At 36.4% G+C, this 27,841-nt stretch overlaps 1 long non-coding RNA gene across 1 annotated transcript; it reads left to right on the top strand.

Moving 5' to 3' along the window:
- Positions 1–14,568: 14,568 nt before the first annotated feature.
- Positions 14,569–27,264, top strand: LOC131894053 (uncharacterized). The gene is made up of 3 exons (XR_009374828.1): positions 14,569–14,683; positions 16,343–16,437; positions 27,160–27,264. It is a non-coding gene; the product is annotated as an uncharacterized LOC131894053 (long non-coding RNA).
- The last annotated feature ends 577 nt before the right edge of the window (positions 27,265–27,841 follow it).

The raw sequence follows: 27,841 nt of genomic DNA, 5'->3' as shown, positions 1-27,841 counted from the left end.
CACATAATTATCCAATTGCAGCCAAAATTATTTGTTGTTTAAATTTTCTCTCTAAAATCCATCCAATACACATATATGCATTTAAAAATCTCAAGCAGACAACATTGCACTGTTAATTTATGTTGCATTATTTAACATAACCTAATGCACTGCTTCCTGACTTTATGATTTTCTCAAGAATATTTCTAAGAGAACTGTCTAAAGTGAGTTGAATGCAAAATTTGAAGCTTTTTGTGACAATAATATAACAGTTGAATTAGTTCACTTTATTTAACTATTAGTTTGGAAATACATTAGTTTATGTGTTCATTTTAGGTAGAACAGTAGAGGATGGTGCCTTCATTTGCAGTCAGTGTGAACCATCACATAGACTTCACTTAGATAAAGTAACTTATTCATCACATAAGTTACTTTATGAGATGGCTGTTGTTAGAAAACTTTAAATTGACCTATGAACTGGAGTCAGAGACAAAAAAAAATGTGAATTTGTCACACAAATAATTTTTGCCCTAACACAGAAGTTACTCAAAAAAAGGAAGAAAGAAAGAAAGAAGCAAAAGAAAAGAAAAAGAAAAAGCTCAACCAACAAAACAAACAAAAACCTGACCCATGTAACTGATAATAATCAACATAATCTCCAAAAGACAATTTAAATTCAATACTCATCATTTCATGACTGCTTATTGAAATAGAGGATGTTTTTACTTTCTATCCATGCTCACTGGGTATATATACATTTTAATCTGAGAATTTTTGGAAAAAATATTGAGAATTTTAAGAGTAAAAGCAGCATGGAGAAAGATTTTTCTGAAAGAAGAGATTCCGAAGATCTGTCTCTCAAAAGAGTGGAGAATGGGAGAGAGGGTTGGAATGAGAAAAACAGAAAGAAGAAAATTACATGGGGAAGGAGGGACAGTTCGCTAAGATATGGAAAACGGCTTATTTGAAATGAGCATGATAGATCTTGTGCCACATTTTTGTAGCTATAGCTTTCTCCAGTCCTGCCTGGCTCACTGTCAGGACAAATCTCAGTCACCTGCCAGTCCCGCAGCTGTTCAGACCCAACCAAGTAAACACACAGAGACTTATATTACTTACAAACTGTATGGCCGTGGCAGGCTTCTTGCTAACTGTTCTTATATCTTAAATTAACCCATTTCTATTAATCTATAAGTTGCCACACGGCTTGTGGCTTACCAGTATCTTTACATGTTGGTACTCAGGGCGGTGGCTGGCAGTGTCTCCTCTCTCAGCCTTCCTGTTCCCATTATTCTCTTCTCTGCTTGTCGCGCTTATACTTCTTGCCTGGCTACTAGCCAATGAGCATTTTCTTTATACAGAGTGATATCCACAGCACTTCAAAGTAATTTATGGGCTGGAAAGATGGCTCAGTGTTAAGAGCACTGGCTGCTTCTTCAGAAGACCAAGGTTCAATTCTCAGCACCTGCATAGCAGTTCACAACTGTCTGTAACTTCAGTTCCAGGAGCATCTGACACCCTCATATAGACACACATGCAAGCAAGACATAGATGCACATAAAATAAAAATAAATAAATCTTAAAATAAATATAATAAAAATAAATATGTAAATTTAAAAAGGAAGCCAAGTTGTGGTGGTGCACACCTTAAACTCCAACACTCAGGAGGAAGAGGCAGGTGGCTCTCTGTTATTTTGAGGCCAGCCTGGTCTACAGGACAACCAAGGTTACACAGAGAAACCCTGTCTCAAAAATTTTTTTTAAAAAAGTAATTCACAATGTAACTCAGGAAAGTGTAGAACAATAAGCAGTCAGTATTGTATGCCAATGTTTACTTGCAAATTTAGTAATGAAGTGAATTATAGATTTACTTAAATATGAAGTCTGAAATTTGCCTACTCTTAAGTGGCAGCTTTCAGACACTCAGTTTTCATTGTGGAAGCCACTGTCTACTCTGGAAGAGTAGGTGAGCAGGCCTCTAGCATAGGTTACTGTCAACTTTAAATGTGCTCACTTTGCTGAGTGGATTCATTCTTCTAGCCTTGGATCCAAAGTTTATGAACGAAGGAAATTGTTATTAATTGAAATGTGTACTGTTATGGGATGAAACATGTCCTCAAATTAAATATTCACAGTAATGACCTCAATTGGAATGTGACTGTTTTTTGGAAACAGAACTTTGGAGATGTAATTGAAATGTGACTGTTTTTTGCAAACAGAACTTTGGAGATGTAATAAGTTCAGGTGAGGTCACACTGGAATAGAAGAGAGATACTAACACGATAAGACATTCATCTATATTTCAAAGAAAGTATGGGACTTTTGATGAAACAAAGTGTTTAAAAAACACTTTGAACATGTACATCCACAGAAGAAGGTCTCAGTGAGACATATTGTGCCAAGGGAGAATGATTAATTGGAGCCAAGAGTTTCCAGAGACGGCCAGTAAACCACCTTAGGTTGGTGTGAGGCCTGGGTCAGAGTCACCCTCATAACCTTCAAAGAACAAGAACTCATCTCTGCTCTATTCTTCTCTTTGGATTCTAATCTCCAGGAATGTGTGTGTGTGTGTGTGTGTGTGTGTGTGTGTGTGTGTGTGTGTGTGAAGCAATGTGCCTTTAAAAAATATTAAGCCACCTAACTTGTAGCACTGTGTTATGGCTGAAAACTTTGACAGATAGCAGACACTCTATAGCTCTTTCTGTCATTTCAAATGCCTGAGTTTGGGTGTCCTCAACAAGTATAGCCACAGTATTTGCATTTTTATCTGAAGTATTGTCATTAAAAAAATGTTCTTTTTTGTTTTCAACATATGACAGCATTTGCTTTGCCTTAAAAAAAATCCAAGTATCAGAAATGGTATTCTTTTCAAGTTTTCTAAGGAAATAGGAAATAAAAGGAACTCATGAAAATTGTGGCAAAAATGATGTACACAAACAGGACATCCTCAAAAAGATTTATTTGAAGAACAAATATTCTATGACATTGATCAAGTTATATATTGAGTTTGGGATATTTAACTCACATAGAGTCCCTTATGTCATGATTTCTACATTAAAAAAATTTAAACATTGAAAAAAGAGGTTTGAAAAAAGAAACTATTCTTACAGTAACCAGCTCCCTTCAACATTGTCCTTTCCTCCAGCACTTGAATGGAGAGATGCCATTGTATGTTTATGCATCAACTGATTTTTGTATATGTGAAAAGATGGAGAGTAATGGAAAAACGAATGTAGTTTATGGTAGTAACATCCTGATAATAATAATTGGAAAACTGGTGTTTTAAATTGAACTTGAAATATAGTATCAAAAATAATAACTAAATTGGATCCCATTGGTTAAAAACAGTAATTCCTCACACTATGGTAAGATGAAAATCCTGAGATCAAGACACTTCTTATAAAGCTGTATTTCAGATCTTGGACTGATTGGACCTCTGTTTGATTTAACACTAGATTGTAGATTTACCATGCTTGCATTTGATCTTAATACCTTGATTTGCTTCAGGGTCTCCTAATTTATTTGATATACTCTTTTATTCAGGCTGCAGCAGATCAGTCTGATGCATATAACTTTTGATAGCAATACTCAGTGCTCTTGAGAAGCCATGTGATTACAAACTGGATATTCTCTCACCAGGAACAAAAATGATACCAAGTGGAGAGTACACACCTAAATCAAGACATATGGGACACTCATTTTGAGACCTATGGGACCAGCACAAAGAAAACAAGCTGCTTATGGAAAATAAGAAAAAGGGTTTTCTCTTCTCTCCAGGGACCATCACTTCAAGGCTGCCACTCGATCGTGTACTGCCACAAATTGTTGACAGTTTTAGTTGGGTATCAAGAACACATTAACTTTTCTAACCACTGCTGGGGGAAAACTGTCAGCAATATTGACGGTGAATGTTTTTATGCCACAGAAAAAGCTAAATGCTGAGCATAACACTCCAAAGCCCAGAGCTCATGGCTCTGGCATTGTTCTTCTGTCTTCTCATGTATTTTAAAAAATGTCATGAACTTGTTAATTGGGCTTATGGTATTTTGATAAATAATTGTAACCCTGCCTGTCATAAATAAGGACTGTCTTGACCATAAAGCAACATATACTGAAAAAAAAACTATAGGAAAAAATATATTTCAAGGCATGTATTAAATGGCAAAATATTCAATTTCAGCAGAAATATAAATATTTCATCATTAATAATAAAATAATTCAATATATTTGTGAATAACTATTGCCACAAGTTTAAATAGGCATATATCTTTCTGATACCTGCTGATTACAACAAATTCTCCATCTATGTGTCTTCAGAGGATCCTTCACAACCTTGCTATCTGCTATAAGCCATACCTAAACGTAAAAATGATCCTGGTATTGTAGTCTTATTTGACTCTGATGGCAAATGCTAATACATTATTTAAAAATTTATGTATAGAAAACCCACAGTGGTGAAATAAAAGTCAAGACTCAAATGTATGCATATGATCCTTAAAATAATTATTAGCTAAAAATTGTTTATTTTTAACACATTGACAATATAACTTCAGAGAACATAAAAAATAACGAAGATTTTTATGATTAAAAAACAATACATTTAGGGGTTGAGGATTTAGCTCAGTGGAAGAGCTCTTGTCTAGCAAGCTCAAGGCCCTAGGTTTGGTCCTCAGCTTTGAAAAAAAATTAAGTAAATAAATAAATAAATAAATAAATAAATAAATAAATAAATAAATCTGATTTGTAATTTTAGAGAGTGCCATTCTTTCATTGGGGATACTTTATTGTTTGTAAAAATTACAAAATGACTAATTTAAAAGTCCGGGTTAATTTATGCTTCACTTATTCAGGTAGCATAGACTATACTTCGTTTATTCTGTAGGAGACACAGACTAGTCAAGGGGCTCCAGAGTCCACCAAACAGCTTATTTTAGTACATGGAGATACATACTTAAGATTTCTGTGTTTCTTATTTCACTAAATTGTATGAGATACTCCTTCTTTGCGGCTTTTAATTTGACTCACTCCATTTTCTGAAATCCTTGCAGATACATTTTAAATGAAATGCATTCGCTGAAGGTTTTACCCTACTTCATTCTTTTACTCTAAACTACTCATAACTTGCACTGTGAACATCTGTGTGGAACTTTTCAACAGTGGTGTGTTAGACTATAGGCATGTGAAATGCTGTAACACTCTAGGAGAGTTCAAGGTTTTCTTGAGACGGTTAATGTTAAATCGATTGATATGTCATAATATTCTGTACAGTAGTGATGATGTTAAACACTACAGTGAGATTACTACCAAATAAAAGCTGTAAAAATTCAATTTAGGGAAAATTTGAACAGTCAGTAAAGAGATGTGATTTAAACAGGGATGTTCTTGTGAGAATCAAAGAAGTATACCAATATAAAGTCATTTTCTTGTGGTAACAGAGCTGCAGTAGAGTGTGTTTGTTTTGGGTGGATGCAGGTTCAAAGATCAACTGGAAGCAGCACTGGCTGTTCTTCCAGAGGCCCTGAGTTCAATTCCCAGCAACCACATGGTGGCTCACAACCATCTGTAATAAGATCTGGTGCCCTCTTCTGGCCTGAATGATGCTATTCAAAATTCTGCTTTTTCCTAGAATTATTAGTATTAGGATTATGTGTGATGCTTCTAAAACGTCCCTGGGAGTCTAGTAATAAAATCAGAGTAACAGTTTTGAAGTAGCAATGAGATGATGAGGTCCAACAGCTTCTCAATCTTTCTCTGCCACCAGAATCTAAGAAACACAGTTTAGAAACCTTAACATACAGAGACTGAAATGAACATAAAAAGGTGAGAATTTGGTTCTCTGTGCATTTGATTACAATTGAATATACACAAAAATCAACTAAATATGGTGAGAATACTAAGAATAGCAAAGTTGGAAGAATCTCCTAAATGTGTGTGTGTGTGTGTGTGTGTGTGTGTGTGTGTGTGTGTATGTGTGTGTGTGATATGCATGAGTGTGGGAGGTTAGGCTGGCTCTCAGCACTTGCATTACCACCATATGGCACTCCCTAATCCCTAAATTTTTGTTATTTAGTTTAACAGTTCAACTTAGTGAAGTATATATTTAAGTATTTGAGTAGATGACATCTCCTTTTATGAGTCTTTACATCTCAATAAATGTATCACTTGTGATAAAAAGGATATGTAAAGCAAAAAAATTGTATCAAGCTATAAAATACATAAATTTATTTTTAATTTTATGATTGTGTAAGAAGAAAAAAGGGAAAGATATTTGGAGAAAAAAGCATACCAGTGAAATGCCTTTAAACTACAAAAATGAAAATTGCCTATTTAATTAGAAAGCAATTGACTATCTTGATTTTTTTCTGTATCTACAAGAGAAGGTATTATTTGTAATATTTTCTAAATGTGAAAATAGTTTTATAGCATATGAATAGTTGTAGAAATATCACAGGCACATTATTTATTAAAGTAATCAATATATGTAAAATAAAACAACATAGTAGCATATGATACTATCTTTAAAGTAGTCAATAATTTAAATTCTAACTTAAATAATAAAGAGCTGTGTATATTGAGTTCTTGAAGTCATTAACTCAATGAAGATTACAGGGAAATATTTTGCTATATTTAAGACAAAATTTCACAAAATGATCAAATGAATATTGTCAACACTTTGCCAAAAATAAATTTTAAAATAAATTTTGAAAGTCCCACAAATGAGTACTGCTACATTGGGGTGTAGTAAGAGATGTTCTGGACTTTTTTTTTTTAATTGACATAGATTTATCAGGGATGAGAAACCTCAGTTGAAAGAATGCTTCCTATTAAGGCTGGACAAACCACCAGATCTAATAGGAGAGGAGGTACCTAGTCTCACTGTAACTTGATATACCATGGCTAGTTGATATCTATGGGAGGCCCACCCCTTACTGAAAAGAAATGGAGGAGGAGGAGAGAAAGAGTGAATGGAGGGGAGAGGAAGAGGGAAGGACTGGGAGGAGAAGAGGGAGGAGAAACTTTGGTCAGGATGTAAAAACAGACAAACAATCAAACAAATAAGTAAATATAAACAAAGCAAAAAGAAAGAAAGATTGCTTCCATCAGATTGCCTATAGGCGAGTCTGTGGGACATATTCTTTCTATTTGTGGTAGTTTGAATGTAATTGGCCCCCATAATCTCATAGGTAGTGGTGCTATTAGACGACATGGCATTGTTGGAGTGGGTATGGTCTTGTTGGAGGAAGTGTGTCACTGTGGGGGTGGGCTTTGAGATGCCCTATGGTCAGGATACTGCCTTGTGTCATAGTGGACTTTCTGTTGACTGCAAGATCTAAGACTCTCAGCTACAGTTACAGCACCGTGACTGCCTGCACTCTGCCATGTCCCACAGTGATGATAATAGACTGAATCTCTGAACTGTAAGATACCTCATTAAATAGTTTTCCTTTATAAACGTTTCCCTGGTCATGGTGTCTCTCACAGCAATAGAAACCCTAAGAAACTATCTATCTATCTATCTATCTATCTATCTATCTATCTATCTATCTATCTATCTATCTATCTATCTATCTATCTTATTTATCTATCTATCTATCTATTTACCTATCAATCATCTGTCTATCTACCTATCTATCTGTCTGTCTGTCTGTCTGTCTGTCTATCTATTCCTCTCTCATACATCACATCCAGACCACAGTTTCTTCTCTCTCCATTCTTCCCTGACCCCCAACCTTCTAAAGCAACCAGGAAAGGTACTGGCCTCCTTAACAACCCCTTTGAGCAATCCAAGATTTATTGCTCATGTTGAGATTGAACTGACCTCCTCATCTAGGAGCAGTTGACAGCAACTCAAAACAGAACTATCGTTTGATATCTCAGTTACGTCTATAGATCCATCTGGGAGTGAAGGAGTCAGAATCAAAGTGGCAGTTCAGTGACTGGATATCCTGGGAGGAGTGAAGCTGGCAAACCCAAAGGGTTGCAAGGTCACTGTATGTGAAAGAAACCTCAGAACAAGGAGACTCTCCACAGAATCAGAAAAGTACCTGTTGGAGAAGCCAGTAGGGCTGGGGGAATGGTCATTTGGTAAAGATTTTCTGTGCATACCTGACTTCAGATTCCCCACTCTCATGCAGGGTCAAGCAAAGGCTGACTACTGGTAATTCCAATGCCGCTGGGGCAGAGAAAGGAAGATCCCTAGAGCTCACTGTCCAGCTAGTCTTGCTGAGTCGTGAGCTCCAGGTCCAGTGAGATCTCTGTTTCAGAAAGCCAGATGGAAAGTAAACAGAGGAAGACATTCAAGTTCTACCTGCAGCCTCTACACTCACAAAGACAGATGAGCATATACATAAGCACGCATACACACACACACTCACACACATACAGGACACACACTTTTTTGAAAGAAAAGACAGAACCACTTTTACCTTTGTTAGGTACACAAATATAAACCTCATTTACAATCTCACTCAGAGCAACCTTCCTGTTGTCCTTCCTGACTTTCCTAATGTTAGTTCCACTGATGAACATTGGCCTGAATTCTGTTGAAAAATTAGGAAAATGAAGAACAGGAAGGAAAATTTAATGAGCCACACCCCTCTCTCTGTGGCAAAGGAGTGTCTGAGATATGACCTACCCACCCAGAAGGTTTCTTTTCTTTTCTTTTTTTTTTTTTTTTTTGGTTTTTCGAGACAGAATTTCTCTGTGTAGCTTTGTGCCTTTCCTGGAACTCACTTGGTAGCCCAGGCTGGCCTCGAACTCACAGAGATCCGCCTGACTCTGCCTCCTGAGTGCTGGGATTAAAGGCATGCGCCACCACCGCCAGGCTGCAGGTTTTTAAATTAGCAGAGCGTCACTGTTATTAAGCAGGATGGCCTAATTTTGAGGAAGTGTGAGCATTTGTTGACATTCCCAGTGTTGCACACATGAATATCACATTGCAGAATTGATATTGGACCAGTAAAAGCTGATATAAGCAAGTTATCTGAATTATGCCAAGGGGATTAAGAAGAAACTAATTATCTGTGCTTTCTGGTTCAGTTTCTGTAACTTACAAATTCAATTAAATAAGTAAGAAAAAATGTTAAAACTGGAAAAGCAAATGAATCTTTCTGTAAATGTGTATTAAGAAGATAAAAGAAGTCTTATTTTCCAACTCAAATATTACTCATGAGGTACATTTCAAGTTAAAATTATCAGTACTAAAATTGATTTTATCATTGTATCTAATCGTGAACATATAGGTCTTCTAATTGGTTAAATTCTACTTTGCTTAGGATTTGCTTTATTCTAAAAACCATATCATATCAGCATATGCTTTTATTTTTGGAAAATCAATTATTGTCATTTGACAAGTTCAGAATTAATTTAATTATGTTTTTTCAATACATTTAATCAAAATTTTATCAAGAAGTTACTTGTCATTTAAAGGGTATATTTTATGAAGTAGGTTTAAAGGAAGCAATTATATATACATTATATATATATTATATATATCCCTTGTTTTAGTTAGGATCTCTGTTGCTGTGAAGAGACATCCTGATCATGTCAATTGGCATGCAGGCAGACATAGTGCTGGAGAAGGAGCTGATATCTGTATCAGCAGGCAGTAGGAAGAAAGAGTACACTGGGCCTGTCTTGAGTGTTTGTAACCTCAAAGTCCACACTCAATGACGTATTTCCTCCAAAAAGGCCACACCAACTCCAACAAGGACACACCTCCAAATAGTACCACTCCCTATGGGCCTATGAGGGTCATTTTTTCATTCAAAACACCACACCCCTTTCTTGACTTTTAGATAGCAGTGTGGGCAGAAGTCTTCAGCATGCATGTAATGTCAGATGGTAAAATAATTAAACAAGGAAGCCAATAGTAATAGACTCTACCAAGGGCATGAGATCTTGGATTTGGTGGTCTTGCACACATATTTCATAAAGCAGCATTTAAACACATATCCGAGAGAGACCAGAGTCATCATGTGGAACTGTTGGATGCAACATTCTAAAATGAAGTTCAAGCCAACACCATTAATGAGGCAGAAGCTCAGGGAAGAGATCAAAGCTTATATCTGAGCAGAGTGAAAAGGGGAAGGATGAGAGAGTAGGAGATGAACCTGGGTATGGCTGCATATCTATTCTAGGAGAGTAGAACATAAGCATACGGTCCATTTCCAAGGCCATCTTGCTACTGCATGAAAGCCTTAGATCCACAAGCAGCTAGGAATCTTGGCAAATACTCAAGGTGTAGGAAGTAGTTTGATGGGGGCAAGTGGTCAAGCTGTTTGTATTTTGAAGATAATAAGGCAATCTTTTGATGGGTTGAATATATGAAGGGACAATGAAAAATAATATCTGGTTTGTGAAGTGGGTTCCAAGGTTTGAAGAGACAAGACAAGAATACATTTCTAAACATATGTTATTTATGCTACTCAGTCCAATAATGGAGTCTGGTTTTGTCTTTCCTCTATCAGTTTTCTCCAAATAAGCAAGATTTCTTGGAGTTACACTAATAAGTTTTCCATTTATTAATATCAGTCATGGCAAACAAATTATGTTTTATAACTGAATGAAATAAGCTTTCAAAAGTTTAGGGATGGCATAATGGCTCATCAAGTAAATGTGCTGGATTCCCAGACAGATGGCAAGAGATTCATTCCTAAGAAGCCACATGGTAGAAAGAAAGAATCAACTCCCACAATATGTCCTCTGACTTCTACATTTAACCCTAGCATGCATGAGCCAATACATCTTCAAACACACACACACACACACACACACACACACACACACACACACACACACACACACGAATAAATTCTTATTAAATCTTTAATAAATAATTTTAAAACCCCAAATTCATTCAAGCACTTTATTGTTATTATTTAACACACAGACCTAAGCTTGGTGACCTCTATGCAATTTGTGGTGGTTATTTTGTTGCTGTATGAAGTTCTCTCAAGCTTTAAAAAGAGAATTTACCCAAGCCAGAATGTCACTCTTCTGCAGATTTTATAGAATTTAAGTCACAAAAGAGGACACAGTGAGGGGCAATTGGTGACATAGAAATATTGATAACAATTGGATTATCCTCTGCAGAATCTAACCCTACAGCTGGTATATGTAACATGAACTGCTAAACGGTCTTATTAATAAAAAAAGCATAGAGCCAGACACTGGGGTGAAAGTTGAGAGATCAGAGAAACAGAACAAGTTAACCACGTTCTTACATCTATGAAACCTCAGCCTCCAGAGAGAGACTTCCTGTTTACTCACAGCTTATATACCTTTCTGTGCCATGCCATCTTCCTTCCTTCCCAGTGCTGGGATTAAAGGTGTGTGCCTAGCCGGGCGGTGGTGGCGCATGCCTTTAATCCCGGCACTCGGGAGGCAGAGCCAGGAGGATCTCTGTGAGTTCGAGGCCAGCCTGGTCTAAAAAGCGAGTTTTAGGAAAGGCGCAAAGCTACACAGAGAAACCCTGTCTCAAAAAAACAAAAAACAAACAAACAAAAAAAAAAAAAAAAAAAAAAAGGTATGTGCCACCAGGCCTGGCTTTGTTTCCAGTGTGGCCTTGAACTCACAGAGATCCATCCGGATGGATCTCTGTTCTCTGTCTCCCGAGTGATAAGATTAAAGGTGTGTGCTACCACTGCCTGACCTCTATGTCTAATTTAGTAGCTAGCTCTGTCCTCTGACACCCAGATAAGCTATTTACTGGGGTACACAATATATTGACATAGGTATATATATTACAGCCATAGTATTGGAGCTGACACTTAATAGGCCACCGTGACACATCCACTTCCTGTCCCCAGACATTACTGCATTACTCCAGGACCTCTACTTGTACATGGGAACTGAACTAGTCACATGAGAATCCTGCAGTGGGGGACAGGGGGTATCTGTGCTGACTGTTTGGGCAGACATGAGTATATCATATGAGAGGGCAAATTCTACTATAGCCGAGTTTGACAGGAATTACTTGAAGCACAGGAGGAATTTCAAACTTGCCTATTCCTGTGGGTTTTTTTTTTTTTAAGTACTTAGGTATTCTCTAATCTTTTGTAGAAACTCTTGTCAATTTCTAGGGTTATCTGCAATGTGAAATTTTAATCATGTTAGTTCCAACCTAATCTAAATTCACCTATACCTTAGATTTTATAGTGTTAATACACTTTAAGACATTAAGATGTTTAAGCTATATATGAAATTATTTTTATTTTATCATAAAATAGTACAAATAAGACAACCTACAACGCACCAAAAGGTCCTTCAACTTATTAAAGGTCACACATCAAGTGAATTGGAAGACTGTTCTCTACATTATGTGTTTTCTAGTCCAAATATCAGAGATTTAAACAATATGCTATCTTGATTACTCTATGGGTTTCAGACAATTCAGAAACAAACGGATCAAAAAAAATCATTTCATATAACATGTCCTGAAATGATTACATATATGTTTACCTTTCCAACTTAAAAGTCAAGGTATTTGATATGGGTACTGTGGTGCATGCCAGTAATCTCAGAACTTGTAAGGTGGAACATGGGCCAGGAGTTTGAGCTCATTCCTGTTCAGCTGTATGCGAGTTGCAGGGCACCTTGCCTGTCATGAGACATTGTTTCAATACAAATAAAATGAAACAGTATTTTTTTTTAAAGTCAGTTATATTTTTCTCATTCTTATAATCCTGTGACTCAGGAGGCCAAAGTAAGGGGATTTCTCTGAGTTCAAGGCCAACCTAGGATGAACTGAAGTTCAGGTCTACCTGAACTAGAGTGTAAGATCTTGTCTGCCAAAACAAAACAAACCAATAACAAACCAAGATCATCTTAGCAGATCATCCTCAGTCTTCTGTGTCATTCATTTTATAGGTGAAGGTATACATCTCCAGTAAATCACAATAGAGTATTGGAGAAAAGAGATTTCTTGGGAATGAGGCTGCCTAACATAAAGTTGGTTCTGACACTTAATTTGGGTTTAGCTTGTAAAATTTTTTATCAATAACAATGTTAACCACTCATCTTGACAAGTGGTAATTTAGAGGCTTTCTGAATATCTGAACTACACCTTGTCAATCTGTTAACAAAGTATCATCACAGGCATTGTAGCTGAAAAGTCTCTTACATCCTGAATAATGACAATGCTTTTATGCTGGGCATGCAGATTAGCATTGATCTTTGTCTCTGAAAGTGTTAGGAAGACTCAGGAAATCTGCAGAAGGCTGGAAGTATAGGTCATATGAAAAACTACCTATAAGAATCTATGAAAATGGGCTAAAAATGTGGGCAACTCACATCTCCATGGGAGATATACTTATGTAGTCACAGGAACCTAGGAAAAGTGGGAGTAGAAAAAATTTATAAATTCAGATATGCTTGAATGTGTCCCCCTTTGTAAAAGTTTTTCCAAGTGTATAGGTGGTCTTTGATGAGCAGTGCTCCTCATCCACACAACTGCTTCAAATCAAGTCACTCCTACAAAACATATGATCAGGGAACTGAACTCTTTAAGGCCTTAATCAGTATACATGGAAAGACACATGATTTTATAGAGATTTCCCCAAGGACAGACCAGAGTGAGCAAGATGACATTGATAAAATGACATAATAAAGATACATACTATCTACCTCCTACCATGAGTTCTTTCTGAAGAAAGTTATAGTGATATTTTGTTTGTGCTGAAATGTGATTTTATTTGTATGTCAATAAATAAAGTTGCCTGGGGATCAGAGCTAAAAGCGAGCCATTAAGCATAAGTCCTGAGGTGGTTGGCACACGCCCTTAATCCCATGGCAGGCAGAGTCTCCGTGTAGTCAAGGACACAGCTAAGCATGGTGACCAAACCTTTAATTCCAGTAACAACCATAGAGACCTGGAGGTCTGTATAAACAGGCAGTGATCATGTGGTTGGGTTTAGAGCCAATGAGAAGGCAGAACAGAAAGGCAATAAAAAGACAGGACACAGGAAGAAGGTCTCTCTCTGGGGAAGTGATGGCAGCGAGTGGTAAGCTAAAGGCTATTCGCTAATGCTCTCTAATCTCTTGGGCTTTTAACTCTGTATTTGACTCTGTGTTTCTTATTTAATTAGATGGTTTTGAATTTCATCTACAGGAAGTTTTTCAAGGAAAGCAACTTTCTCTTGCTTTTGTGACATACACTTCTGGGTTGTAGAAGCTCCAGGAACCCACACTCACCTTGCCCCTCTTTCATTTCTTAAATGAGGGAGAACTATCCTTCTCTCTGTTAGCACTCTCTGTCAGGGATCAATAATCTGTATATCATTTAGAATACTCATGCCCCTTTATTTTAATTAAAGGATCTTAAGCAAGATAAGAGAAAGCCTAAGTCTAGATGCTTACACGACAGAGCATAATTAGTGCCCCATAGTTTATAGGAGGAACATGAGACTTTATTCAGGTTATAGTCTGGCTAATGGGAGTATGGTCTTCTATAGAGACCTGTGCCCATTAGGAACATTCAGGTCATATACTTAGCTAGCATTTCCAGAAGCACTATCATAACACCCTTTCCTACATGGTCATACTGGTCATAACGCCTCATTGCTGTTGGGACTCAGTTTGTAGACTCATCTCATTTCCTTAGCCTATAACCTACAGAAAGTGGAGTGCCTGTTTTTAGACATGTTGCTGCTGGTCATCAGTCTTCTGAAGCTTGCTCTGGACACCCACTGCCATGTCTCCTTCAGTATGTATATTTCCTACTAGTATTTAGCTGAACCTTATCTTCAACAGCTGATCAGCACAATGTATACTTATGTATAAGTATTATATGAAGATGATATAAGTATTATCTTCAACAGCTAATCAGCACACTTATACATAAGCATAGGTGTGTGTGTGTGTGTGTGTGTGTGTGTGTGTGTGTGTGTGTGTGTGTGTTTAGGCCAGATTTTGACACTGGATTTTCTCTTTCAATTACTTCTTCACTATTTCGATCAGACTGGCTGACCTAAGTCCCTAGTATCCATCTTCCTGTTTCCTACACTGGTAGAACGGAGGCTGTACAGGGCCATGCCCAGCTTACAAAAGCATTTGGCATTCAAACTCAGTTCCACAAGCTTGTGTCGTAGCCCCTTTACTCATTGATGCATTTTTCCAAAGTATATTCTTTATATCTCATGAAAAACTTGTATAACATTGCTGTCCTATCTAACTTTGTCAGCTTGATACAGGCTATAGTCATCTGAGAGGAAAGCTACCACTTATTAATTTCCTAAACCAGATTGACATGTGAGCGTGTCTGTAAGGTTTTGACTTGATTAATTGCTGTGGGAGGGTCAGCCTGGTATGAGCTCTCCATCTCTACACACGCTGCTCTGGGACGTGTAAGAATCTAACTAAACATAACTCTATCAACAAGCCAATGAGCAGGGTTCCTCCATGGATTCTGCTTTAATTATTGCTTGAGTTTTTGCCCTTATTTCCCTCAGTGGTGGTCTGTAACTTATAAGCTGAAATACACCATTTCCTCCTCTCAGTTGTCTTTTGTCAGAATATATTATCTTAGCAGATATGAAATGGTTTCCTTTCTTTTCATTCTAATTGTTTTTCATCTCACAATTGCAAAAATTTTCCTTTCTATTAATCATTGATGAAATTTAACCCTCATGACCAGTTCTAAAAAGCATACACATGTCTCCTACCCATCTATTTTCTATTGTGCTGACTACGGCATTCCAATAAATGAAGCACCAATGACACCGAAGACAGAGACAAGGAATGAAGACAAATGTGTTCTTTCCTTGTTTCTTTGAATTGAGGAGGAACAGAGGAATGGAAATCCCTACTGACAAAAGATGAAGATTATGCTTTGACTGTATCCCTTGTCAAAGCTGAATCATTTCACGGACTAATGAAATTAATATGACAAGATAAGAAAGAAGAACATTGTTTACACTGGGAATGGACTCCATAAGCATCTTCCCTTTTAACTGCTGTTTTAATTTACTTATTGTTACCTTAGTTTTGTTAAAGTAGAATAAAAGGTGCATATATTAATTGTATAAACTGTGGCATTTTTATATGCATATACTTTATGAAATGATTGTATAGTGCGATTTGACACACCCATCACCTCATAACCATGTTTGTGATGATAAAATTGAAGTTTCTCTTCTAGTAATTTTCTAACATAAATTATTACCAATCTCATTGCCATGCAATGAAACAGGTCTCCAGAATCCTCACTATATTCATTATATTTATTCTAATAGTTTATTTTATTGCATATTAGATTATATTCTTGATTTATTTTTTTGGATCATATATAAAAATACTTTTGGAAGCTAATGCACATAACATTTGGAACATAATGATACTCCTTTCTCCCTGTTTTCTAACATAGAGTGAAGATTCTTTGAGTGACAAACCAACTGTGAGTCACAGATCCTCAAATAATATGTTCAGAAAGGAATGATGCCTTCAAGGAAGAGAAAAAAAGTAATTCAGTCTTAATTCTTATTTTTCCTTATAAAGCAATACTGTTAACCATTCCATTTGCTCTGGACCACTCTCAGTAGCCTGCCCAGTGTGAACTCAAATAAAATGGACAGCCTTATGGTTTGTTTGAATATGTGCTTTTGGAGAAAAGGCTGGGAAGTTGATTCAGGAAATTCCTTATAATCATAACTACTGGGTTAAAAAAAAAAAAGAGAAAAGTTTAATCATGTATGCCGTATGCCGTGAAGTCTCAACTTACTCATTAAGTTATTTAATAAAAAACAATACTGAAATTGCTTCATGGAGTCTTCTTTAAATTGAATATTTCCTTTCAATTTCAATTGAAATATAAGTAAAGATACCAAGAAAAAGAGGAATAAAAATAAAGAGGAAATGAGGATGGAACGAAGAAGAAAGGAGGGTAGGAAGGAAAGAGGAACAGAAGAAAGGAGGGAAGGAGGAAAGGAAAGATAGATAAGGAGGAAGGAGAAGAGGAGGAAAGGAAGGATAAATAAGGAGGGAGGGGAGGAAAGGAAAAGGAGAAGGGTTGCTACTGCTAGGGATGATACTACTTATCTGAGGCATGGGTCTCTTGCTTATGGTGTTGTGGCTCCAGTAGTAGCAGCAACTTGGAAACAGTATTCTTAGAACACGTTGATACAAACATGGCCGACATGAACAGCAACAGGCTATGCAACAATGGAAAGGGTGAATTTCAAATCAAATGATAATTATGTTTCTTACAGGCCCAGCAATGATGGATCTGAAGTGCTAGGATTTTCTAAGTGGAAAGCAAATTAATCTTTATTAATCCTTGTCATTGTGATTGCATAATGTCTGGATTTGAATGTCTGATGTGTGCATGACACTCTTTCCTCTTCCTTTGGCAATCAGAAGTGTGAAAATAAACCTTACACTTTAGAAGGAATGCTGGGTATTGAAAAAAAACGGATGTAATCATCTGCACTAAAATGAAAAAAAATACTTTGCAGGAGAAAAAATATACACTATGTCAGAGTTACAGACACCCTCTTTTATGTTAATATATGCACTGCTATGTGTCAGGGTTGTGAAAATAGGCAATGAAATGAGGAGGCAGGTGGCCAAATACACAAAGAGAATTTAACAAAAAATTATTCATGTGCGTTTTTCAGAAACTCTCTTTAGAGCTTAATTAATACTGTTAAAATTACTTCCTTGAATGATCTGTATATAGTCCCAGATGAAACTGCCATTAGTTGCTAATTAGTGAGCAAGGTCAAGTTCCATAATAAATAAATAAATGCAAACACAAACACATGCCTGGTGCAGCCACAACCAATAAGGATGCGCCCCTGCCTTTTGTGTTTTCAATTGCTAGTGTGGTTTAGACCAGTCTGTGAGTATATTCTCTGCCTGTAGGCATCCCATACACCAATATCTACTGTATCCTGTGCTTTCAATTAGACTAGGTACCCACAAGTTTTACTTTTTCTTTCCCTGAAACTTAACTCCCTTATGATTGTAGAATCACTGAGCTTAGTTATTGGCATTTGTGTGATCCCCACACAAATTCTAACAGGCCTGCGCCATAGCACTCTAACCTAGATCCCAAGAGCTAGCATTATCTTTAGCGAGATGGTGGATATGTAATAATGCTTTTCACTAAGAAATAGCTTATTATTTCCCAGTTTATGCATTATTCTTGATATTTTAAGAAAAAAATATTGTCACACCTCCATTTAGGTGGTTGGAAATTGTGTTTATCTTCAGGAAACTGTAACATTATGTCAGAGTATTTATCTGTGTTTTGGGTTCACTAGGGCTAATTTTCTGTCCATTCTCATCATAGTTCTTAAACTGATGACTTTATCCTTGCTCAGATATTATCTGAAACCAGTATACTCATGTTTCCTTCTTGATAAACTGCCAATGTATATAAAATGCTGATATATGTTCCTCAAATATTCATTGTATCATAAGCATTTTTTTTCTTTTTGTCAATATAGCACATATGACAAAGACTATTATTGTCACTTGAAACAAAACATGAGCATATCTGAGCTTGCAAAGAGAAAAATGTGCCCATGGGCAGTAGAAAATAAAAAAGGCAGACATTTTCTACCACTATGGATGCTGTAGGAATGACTGACCTGATAGAGATTCACAGTATCCACCTGATTTTCATCTTTGTAGTAGCTGAGGTGGGCATTGTATGAACCAGAACTTCATTAGCACTTTGGACAGTATTCGGACTAGTAAGAGACACTTGGTATCAGTTGACAACATGAATGTTTCTTTTTTTTTTTTTTTTTGGTTTTTTTTCGAGACAGGGTTTCTCTGTGTAGCTTTGCGCCTTTCCTGGAACTCACTTGGTAGTCCAGGCTGGCCTCGAACTCACAGAAATCCGCCTGGCTCTGCCTCCCGAGTGCTGGGATTAAAGGCGTGCGCCACCACCGCCCGGCTAACATGAATGTTTCTTAAAGTTAATATACAGGTGACTGATAGCCTGAAAGGACAAAGTATGGAAGAAATATAAAAATAATTATTTTATTTTATTCTTTTTTAATTATTTTTGTCATTGGTAGTTACATATTATATTCTTTAGGAGTTATAATGACAATAATTCATTTAAAATATTTCCACTCAATATCAATATCAGAATTCATTCTTTAATGGCCATAAACTAATGCATTGTAGTCATATACAATGTTACCAAACACTCATAATGTAATTGGCTATTTCAATGTCTTCCAAGTATTGACAATAACAATATTCATTATCCAAAAAAATCTGTTGTATAAAGCTTTATCTATTATTATTTTTCTTAAATATTTACATAATAGAACAACTGGGTAGAAGAGTACGTGACCCTTTGTCTATCTTCTGTTTATTATCAAGTTGTATCTGAAATACCGAACTAATCAATTGAAATTTCCATTCCTATATTTACTGGTGTTAGTGGGCCTCTACTCAGATTTGCTCCCTACATATTATGCTATTGAATAATTCACTTTAAAATCTTAGTGAGGTTTGCTTTAATAAATTACAATAAATTTTTATACAGGTTACCACATGTTACTTTGTACTGATCAATATCTAAGTGGTCAGATGAATATGTATGCTTATTTTCTAAGGTATAACAGTTTCATAGGTTTAATGATTTATATAAATATTTGAAATACATCTAAGTTTTATATAGATATGTAGGTAGATATCTACTTATATGTATGTAAATACTGATAGATGCTTTCACAAGCATTTACATAGATGCAAATGTATTCTATGGGTTAGAAAGTATACTGGCCTTGAAATCTGTGATTGATAGTCTTGAGATTTTAAGGGTCATTGCCAATTGTAAATAAAATTGCTACATGTAAAACTACTGTCTTTTCAGAAAACTCAAAGCATAAAGCATGAAGATTCCAGGATCATAATTAAATGCAGCAGAAAAGTTTCAAATCCTTTTCTTCCTTACTTAATTTTTTTTGATAATTATAGTGAAGTTGATGCATTCCCCTGTGGGTAGTGGTCAAACACTGTGTGTGGTGTGCCTTGTCTCTGGTATCTTCTGTAGGTCTCTAATATTTTATCACAGTTGTAGTAAGGGTGCGGGTGGTGCTTCTTGGTCTGCAGATTCAGTTCACTGTATCCACAGTTCTGCAATCTGCCTTACTCCAATTCAATATTTTTATTGTCAAAGTAGCCAGTGTGTAAACTGTCTGTCTCAACTCTTGCAAATATGTCAGCTTTCTTGTCAACCATGAGTATCCCAATGTGAAAAACTCTAAAAACTCCAAAGCACATCAGAATTTATTCTTTCTTTAAAATACTTTCCATAAATAAGCCTAGTAAATTTAAATACAAGTGTGGCCTCTGTTTTATATTAGAATTTTAATGCATGTGTATGTGTACTTATATTCAGAATAAAGATACTTTTTTCAGATTTTAATAAAACTATTTACTTCATATATTTCATAGTAATAAATCCCTTAAGTGGCAGTCTACCTTAAGGATACCAATTTGATCTCAAAACTTTGTGCTGTAGATGAGTCATTATAACATGTGAATTAAAAAACCTCACTCCAGCCAAGTTCTAAACACACACACACACACACACACACACACACACACACACACATACACACACACACCAGGACTTACAAAGTGTTTTTTCCTAAGGATACAAAAAGCTATAAAACATATGCAATAGTCATTGTGGAAGGGTGCACACACCTAATAACTCAGTTGATTGCTCCTTACATGAGACAAGAAAATGCTGATGCTCACAGAAATCATTTCTTTCAAAGTAGACTAACATGCAGTAGTCAACAAAATTACTAAAAAGGGAAGGTTAGGGCAGATAGTTTGAATAGCCTTTCTGTAGTGCTGCTTGTTATATCCAAACATTCTGGTATTCATTAACTTGCTGTTTGAACTAAAATTTCCACTGGGATGTTATATAAAAATTTAATATGTAATATTTTTTCACTTAGCTAATTCACCACTTCACCCTGACCTAGTTTTTGACCTGTAGGGGTTACACATTAAAATAAGCCAAAATATACAGCTATACCTAATTTCAACAAAAATTAATATAAATTCTTAAAATGTCACTTAGTATTTTTAAAGTATGATTTTTTTCTTCAGATGCTTTCTGTCTTATTGTATACAAATTGAAGTGTGTGTAACATTACATGAAGAAGATTCCATGAAATATATAAAGTATCTTACTTCTAAAACAAAAACAACAACAAAAAAAAACCTTACAATTTCGTGGAAGAGAGATGACCATGGACACTTGCTGAGCAATCATTGTGGTTTGAATGAGAAATGTCCTCAGTTGGTGGGGCTGTTTGGGAAGACTATGGGGGAGTATTTAGAGGTGGGCTTTTTAATTTAATGTTTTTTAATTTATTAAATTTAAAATGTAATTACGCCATTTCCAATTCCTCCATTCCAACCACTCCCAAGTATCCCCACCATGCCTGTCTCAATTTCATTGACTCTTTTCTAAATATAAAAATATAACCAGTTCACAATCAGTAAAATATTACTAGTATGTGTATGTATTCAGGGCTGACCACTGGTATTGGATAATAATTTGGGAGCTCTTTCTAGTAAAAGCTATTTCTCCGACTCTGCATGTATTAGTTACCTGCAGTTCTCGCCTGGGGTTGAGGCCTATAAAATGAGACTTCCTCATTTCCATGTTATTCTGCCTATTGGTGTTGTCCATGTACAGGACTTGTTTAGGTAATCACAATGACCAGCATGACATGATAATCCTAAGGGTGCAAAAGTGGCATTCACAACTTACAATAACCAATAGTTCTTTAATTATGCTTAAGGGCCCTTCAACAAAAGGAAAATCATTCATGATACTCAAAACCTAGCCAACTAACCAGGGCTTGTGAAGTCATGGATCTTAGAAGACAACCTCTACTTTATTGAAACCCACATAATTCCTAATTGTAATCTAAATCTTTACCCTTATACACACAGATAAGCGTAGCTCTCACCCCACATCAAAGAAACTTCTGGTTTCCACAGATGGAGACCATTACAAAAAACCATAATCTATCAAATGCAGAGATCACATGATCATTTGGAGATCTGTCACAACTGATACATCCATAAGACAACTCTTTACCTAAGGCTCAGGAAACCTCAAAGAAGGAAGGTTTGATGAAGGAAGTGCATTACAGTGGCTGGACTTGAAGTTTTCTAGCATGGTCCTACTTTGTCTCTCTACATTGTGAATGCTACGCTGCCCTCATGCTCCTGTTACCATCCCTTCCCTTCTACTGTGACTTTATCCCTTGTAGAACTATAAGTCAAAATCTGCCTTTTTCTCCTCTAATTTTTGTTGGGGACATTCTATCATACCAATATAAAAATAGTTATTAAAGTAAGCATGAGGAGCTGAGTTTAATGCCCATCACCTACATAAAAATGGTATGCTTTGGCTATGTGCCACCAGCTCCCAGACCTGGGGCCAAGTAGAGACATGAGGACTGTGGTGACTTATTGAGCCATAAGCCTGGCAAGTCAAGAAGTAATTGAGAAGAACATCTGAAGTCCTCATATGGCCTTCACTGTTCTGAGACTTTTACACATGTGCATGTATATAATATGTACATATCACACATACACACACATCACACATATACACACAAGGACATGAACACATACACAAAGAAACATAGTGTTTCCAGTGATTTAAAAACCGTTCATATTTTTCTATGTCTCATGGTCAAGGTATAAATATAAAGGTGATAAAGATAAGGAGAAAAGAAACTGAGAAACACACATGAACAGTTTTGTATTATTATTATGTTTTTTCTCTGCCATGTATTTGTTCCTCAACCAATGGTATAACACATTACACTCATCTTCAACAAACAATAATGGGTGGTGTGGAAATATAAACTAGTGGGATTCTATGTTGAGAGTAGTTTGAAATGAATTCAAATTAACATTAAATCTAATATATAATCAGCATTGCAGTAAGAGCTGAGAATGAGTCATAAAAAATGAAGTGCCTTTGCCAGCATGGGTTTTAGTTTACACACTAGTGGAGGAGGAGACTCCAACACAGGTATCGATATAGATATGCTACAGATACAGATATGTAAATGTTCAGTTAGTTGAAAAAACTACTACCATGCTGTATGACATGATTGGAGTCAACAAATTCAGTGTAGTCCCGCACACATGAGGTGCTAAATAAAAAACTTCATTAGGCTGTGACTTGAGGAATTAATAAAACATTGGCATAGTTTTGTTGTTGTCAGTGAGGAGAAAGCATGTTCAGCCCAGATGGCAAAAATAATTGATCTTAAAACTTTTGCTAGGTAACATTTTCAGTACATATACTGTACAGATTTTGACCATTTTAATCATTGACAAATAACCATTATTAGATCCTGATGTAGTATGTATGTATGACTCACATACAAACTGTTTAGGGGCATGTGTATAAACTGATAGGGGTCTATCTCCAGGTAAGTTGCTCTTCTTATCCCAGATCAGATAAAAACAATGCTTGGGAAGCTTTGCCTTTGTTCTTTACTATTTCCCACACAACTTTTGCTACACAATAGAAGGAAGGGTTCTTCAGCCAGATCGAGTCTCAGTTTAATCCCAGTACTTCCTGAGGAGATTAATCCAAGGGAATACCTGTTTTCTGAACTATGTGCCAGTCCATTCCCTTAGTTTTATCACAGCATATGCCTAATTACTGGCTCCGGTTAAGGAATCTGTTTCTATTCATCATCTTTAACTTTATCATCTTCATCAGCAATATCTTGACCACTATATTCATGAAGATGCCTTTACAAAGAAAATATAATACTGATATGAAGAAATCAAATGAAAACAAACCAAAACAAAACAAAACAAAATTCTATGCTACCATAAGGGTGTTCATAAATGTCCTGGCTGATGCTTATTCAGGTCCTTATCAGGCTGTGCTAAAAAGTCATTATCTGGCACCTAACTATACTGATGAAGCCCCTTTATTTGGGAGAACTTGAAATCATTGATCACAGAGCTGGCAGAATGTACTTTGACCCTCACAGGCAGGTTGAAAATGTGTGGAGTCATCAGATCCAGATTTGATGCTCATCTTAAAGACCTAGGTGATACTTTGTTTCTATTTTATCAGTTTGGTTTAATGTTACGGATACCCTCAGTTGACATCAGGGACCAGGAAGAAATAAGGCAAAACCACACAGTAGGGGAAAATCCTGGCGTTTCTTTATTTTTTGTTTTAGGGAAGAAACACATGCATATAAATGAGATGCTTCCTTATTCAGTTTATTTAACTGGGCTGGGATATTTTTGTTTGGTGGTGCTGTGTTGGTTTTGTTGTTTTAATTGTTGTTGTATTGTTTTCTCTTTTTTTGTTTTTTATTTGCTTGTTTTTTTGTTTTGTTTTATTTTGTTTTGAGACAAAGGCTTACTCTATAGCTTAGGCTAGATTTGAGCACACCATGTAACCCAGACTGGCCTCAAACTTTAGTTGATCCTTCTACCTCTGCCCCTCAAGTGTTAGTGTTGTAGGGATGCATCATAATTCTCAGTTGGGAAAACATGATATTTTGAGAAAGAACAATTGTACCATGAATCCTAACAGGTCTTATTAATAAAAACAAACCTAGACCCAGGTACTGGGGTCAATGCTAGAAGATCAGAGAAGCAAAACAAGCCACAGCTTCCTCACCTTGCATTTCCTCAGCTGATCCTGTTTCCACAGACTGGAAGCCTCTGTGTCCTTATCCAAATGGATCTCAGCTGAACTGCTTCTCGAAAGCCTGAAAGCTTAACCAGCTCTAGTTCCTGCTCTTCACGCCTTATATACCTTTCTGCTTTCTGCCATCACTTCCTGAGATTAAAGGTGTGAGTCACCTGGCTGTTTCCAGTGTGGCTTTGAACTCACAGAGATCCAGATGGATCTCTGCATCCCAAGTGATAGGATTAAAGGTGTGTGTGCCACCATTTTCTGGCCTCTATGTCTATCTCGTGAATGTTCTGTCCTCTGACCCCAGATAAGTTTATTAGGGTGCATAATATATTGGGAAACACAATACCACCACAGTGAACTTTATTTTTTAGTCCTAGAAGATATCAGCAATTGAAGAACGAGCCTAATTCCACATTAGGCTTAAAAGCTATCTTATAGTAAAAACAAAGTTGGTTCATTCCTGTTTATGATTAAACCTCTGTTTCTCAAAGACTGTGCTATGCCCCACCTGTAACCTTATCTACAAATGTTTCTGTACTGCATGTTCTAGAAATGATAATCATGTCTTTGTTTCAAGAAGACGTTTATAACCATCTTGCGACTCTGCCTTTATTTCAAAAGATTATCTGACCACCTATCGCTATCTTGTTATGCTCACCTTGAAGCTATGTCTTTGTTTCAGGAGGGACTAACTTGTGCTACTAATGTTCTATCTAATTTTCTGCTCCTGTAATCCTACCTATTTTTCCCACCAAAGCTCCCATTTGGAAAAATCCTACCCCTGAGCTATGAAGCCTTTCTATCCTGACATCCAATGCTGACCTCTCGAACCCTGCCTTGTGGGGAGGCTGTCTGTGTACATGAATATAAATGCTTGCTTTACTTAATTTGAGTTGGTGGTTTTCTTCCTCCCATCTTTGGGATCAACACTGTAAGAAAATAAAAACATAACCACTTGTTACTTTCCCTTTTTTCAAATAGGAATATATTTGCACGTGAAAATTTCATTCCACAAATGCATTATAAACTGGGTGTAATGATACAGATCTATGATCCGGGTGAAGTTGAGGAAGGAAGATTGCCCTAAGTTCAGTAATAGCCCTGGAAATTCAGTGAATATCATATTGTAGTAATGTTCTCTGGTTTGAAATACTTCACACTATAGACAGGAGACTCTGAATTGTCAAGCTGCCTGTAAGTTTTGCAGGATGATCAGAAATGCACCTTTTTCTGAGTCATGGTTCGTACTTGGATGGGCATTGTGGTGTCTTAACAGTCTCTCACCATTTTCCGTTAAGTATCTCTCCAGGTTGGATTTTAGTGGACTCCTTACTTTGGTATGTATTTAGTTCCCTGTCTGGGATGAACAGATGTTAGTTCATCTCCGACCAAGAAAGGTCACATAACACAGGCCAACCAGGGTTATACAGTAAGACCTCATCTTAAAGAAACAAAATTGAACAAAAATACCTTGCTTCTGGCCTTTCTTCAAATGTATATAAAATTACCGAATATAATATAATTCTAGAGTAAATAACATGACTTTTAGGTTGCTACAATGTTCTTATGATTTATGCAGCTATCTTGAGCAAACACCATCTACATTTTCAATAAACATGTTTCATGCCATATTGCTAATAAGATATGAAATCATAAAAGATGTGAAATTAAATATCATTTTATTTATTTTGTAAACAGCTGAAATCCCTTCTTCTTAACTTTATTGAACTGAACATTAAATACAGACACACAGGAAGATGTCTTTTCTGCAGGATTTTTCAGGGAGTTTTGATTTTAGGAGAAAAAAAAGCATTGAACTTGTTGCCAGGAGATACATTTCAAATCCCCAATCTGTCTCTCACTAACCGTAAGATTTTACACCAATCACCAGATTCCTTTGAAGCTCATTTTTCTTTACTGAAATTGAAATGATAAATCCAACCATTTGTTTTTGCTGTAAAATTAAATCAACATAAAATATTTTGCTCACTGTTCTGTCATCTACAAATCCAAGATAACATTACTAATTAAAAAGTTGTTGTTATAATTTAAATGGATTTAAAATAAGGCCTCCTGGTGAATTAATGAAAGTATGTATTTCCTAGAATATGAACTCTTTCATTTCCTCTACTCCAGAGACAATTGATTCAGAAAGATTATATGAAATGTCAGTTTCTGAAGCCATTGCTTCCTAAAAATTCGAAGCATGTGTATGTGTTTGTTAAGAGAGAGAATTGGAAAAAGAGAGAAAGTGAGAGAGATCAGATTAAGGGCTTCCCTTATCTAAATACTATCTCTATTTGCTATTTATTGCATTTCAAACTAACCCTGCTTTCTTTCTTTGGCTTGAAGACTGAGTACAATCAGGATAAGAGTGAAATTCACCAGCATTCAGACTCTCTTTCATCTGCCTCCTGTCTGTAGGTCTCACCTTTCACCTTCCAAGGCACTCTGTAATTATCATGTCCATGGACTTCTTTTCTTTCCTCCGTCAGCTTTGACAAGAAGATGGACCTGCCACTGCAGAGGACCCGTCACAGTTCCTAAAGCACTTGCCCAACAGGAGCTTCAATGTTAATTGTGAAAAAGCGGCATGGGGTAAGAATCTTTGATGAACTGAAATTACTGTTGTGCTGCGATAGAAAAGGCCTTTAATTTTGCCATCTGGGTCTAATTGACAGAGAATGACTAAGAATCGTAGCTTGGAGAATTGCTGAACTTTGCATATGGACAATTAACAAGAAAGAGAAAAAGCCAGTTTGGAAAATTGTGGGTCTCTCTGTAAAGGCAATGTGTGTTGCCTTTGGGATTTGAAGTCAATTCCCCCCCCCCCCATCGGAAAGACCTATTCCTTTCACCGAATAGGAATTTTGACAGTAGTCAAGATTCATGTCAGAGCATTAGCACCGAAATAAAGATTTTAGCCACCTATGGTGACTGCAGCCCTTGTCTTCTGACACATTTCCTCTGTATGTGCCTTGACCACAAGGTCTGCTTTCTTCAAATTTGATAGGAAATATATATCCCATCCACAGGCTTCAGCATCAACCAGGGTACCTTTTAGAAAGCCAGCACAGAGCATTTTCAGTTGTAATATCTTTACATTTAAGGGAATTGACTCTGGGCCTTATCACAACTCAGATCTCAAAAGCATGAGAGAAATTCAGTTTATATGAC

This window comes from Peromyscus eremicus, chromosome 17 (genome assembly GCF_949786415.1).
Source record: "Peromyscus eremicus chromosome 17, PerEre_H2_v1, whole genome shotgun sequence".
In the NCBI taxonomy this organism is placed as follows: Eukaryota; Metazoa; Chordata; class Mammalia; order Rodentia; family Cricetidae; genus Peromyscus; species Peromyscus eremicus.
This window is presented reverse-complemented; position numbering and strand designations above follow the sequence as displayed.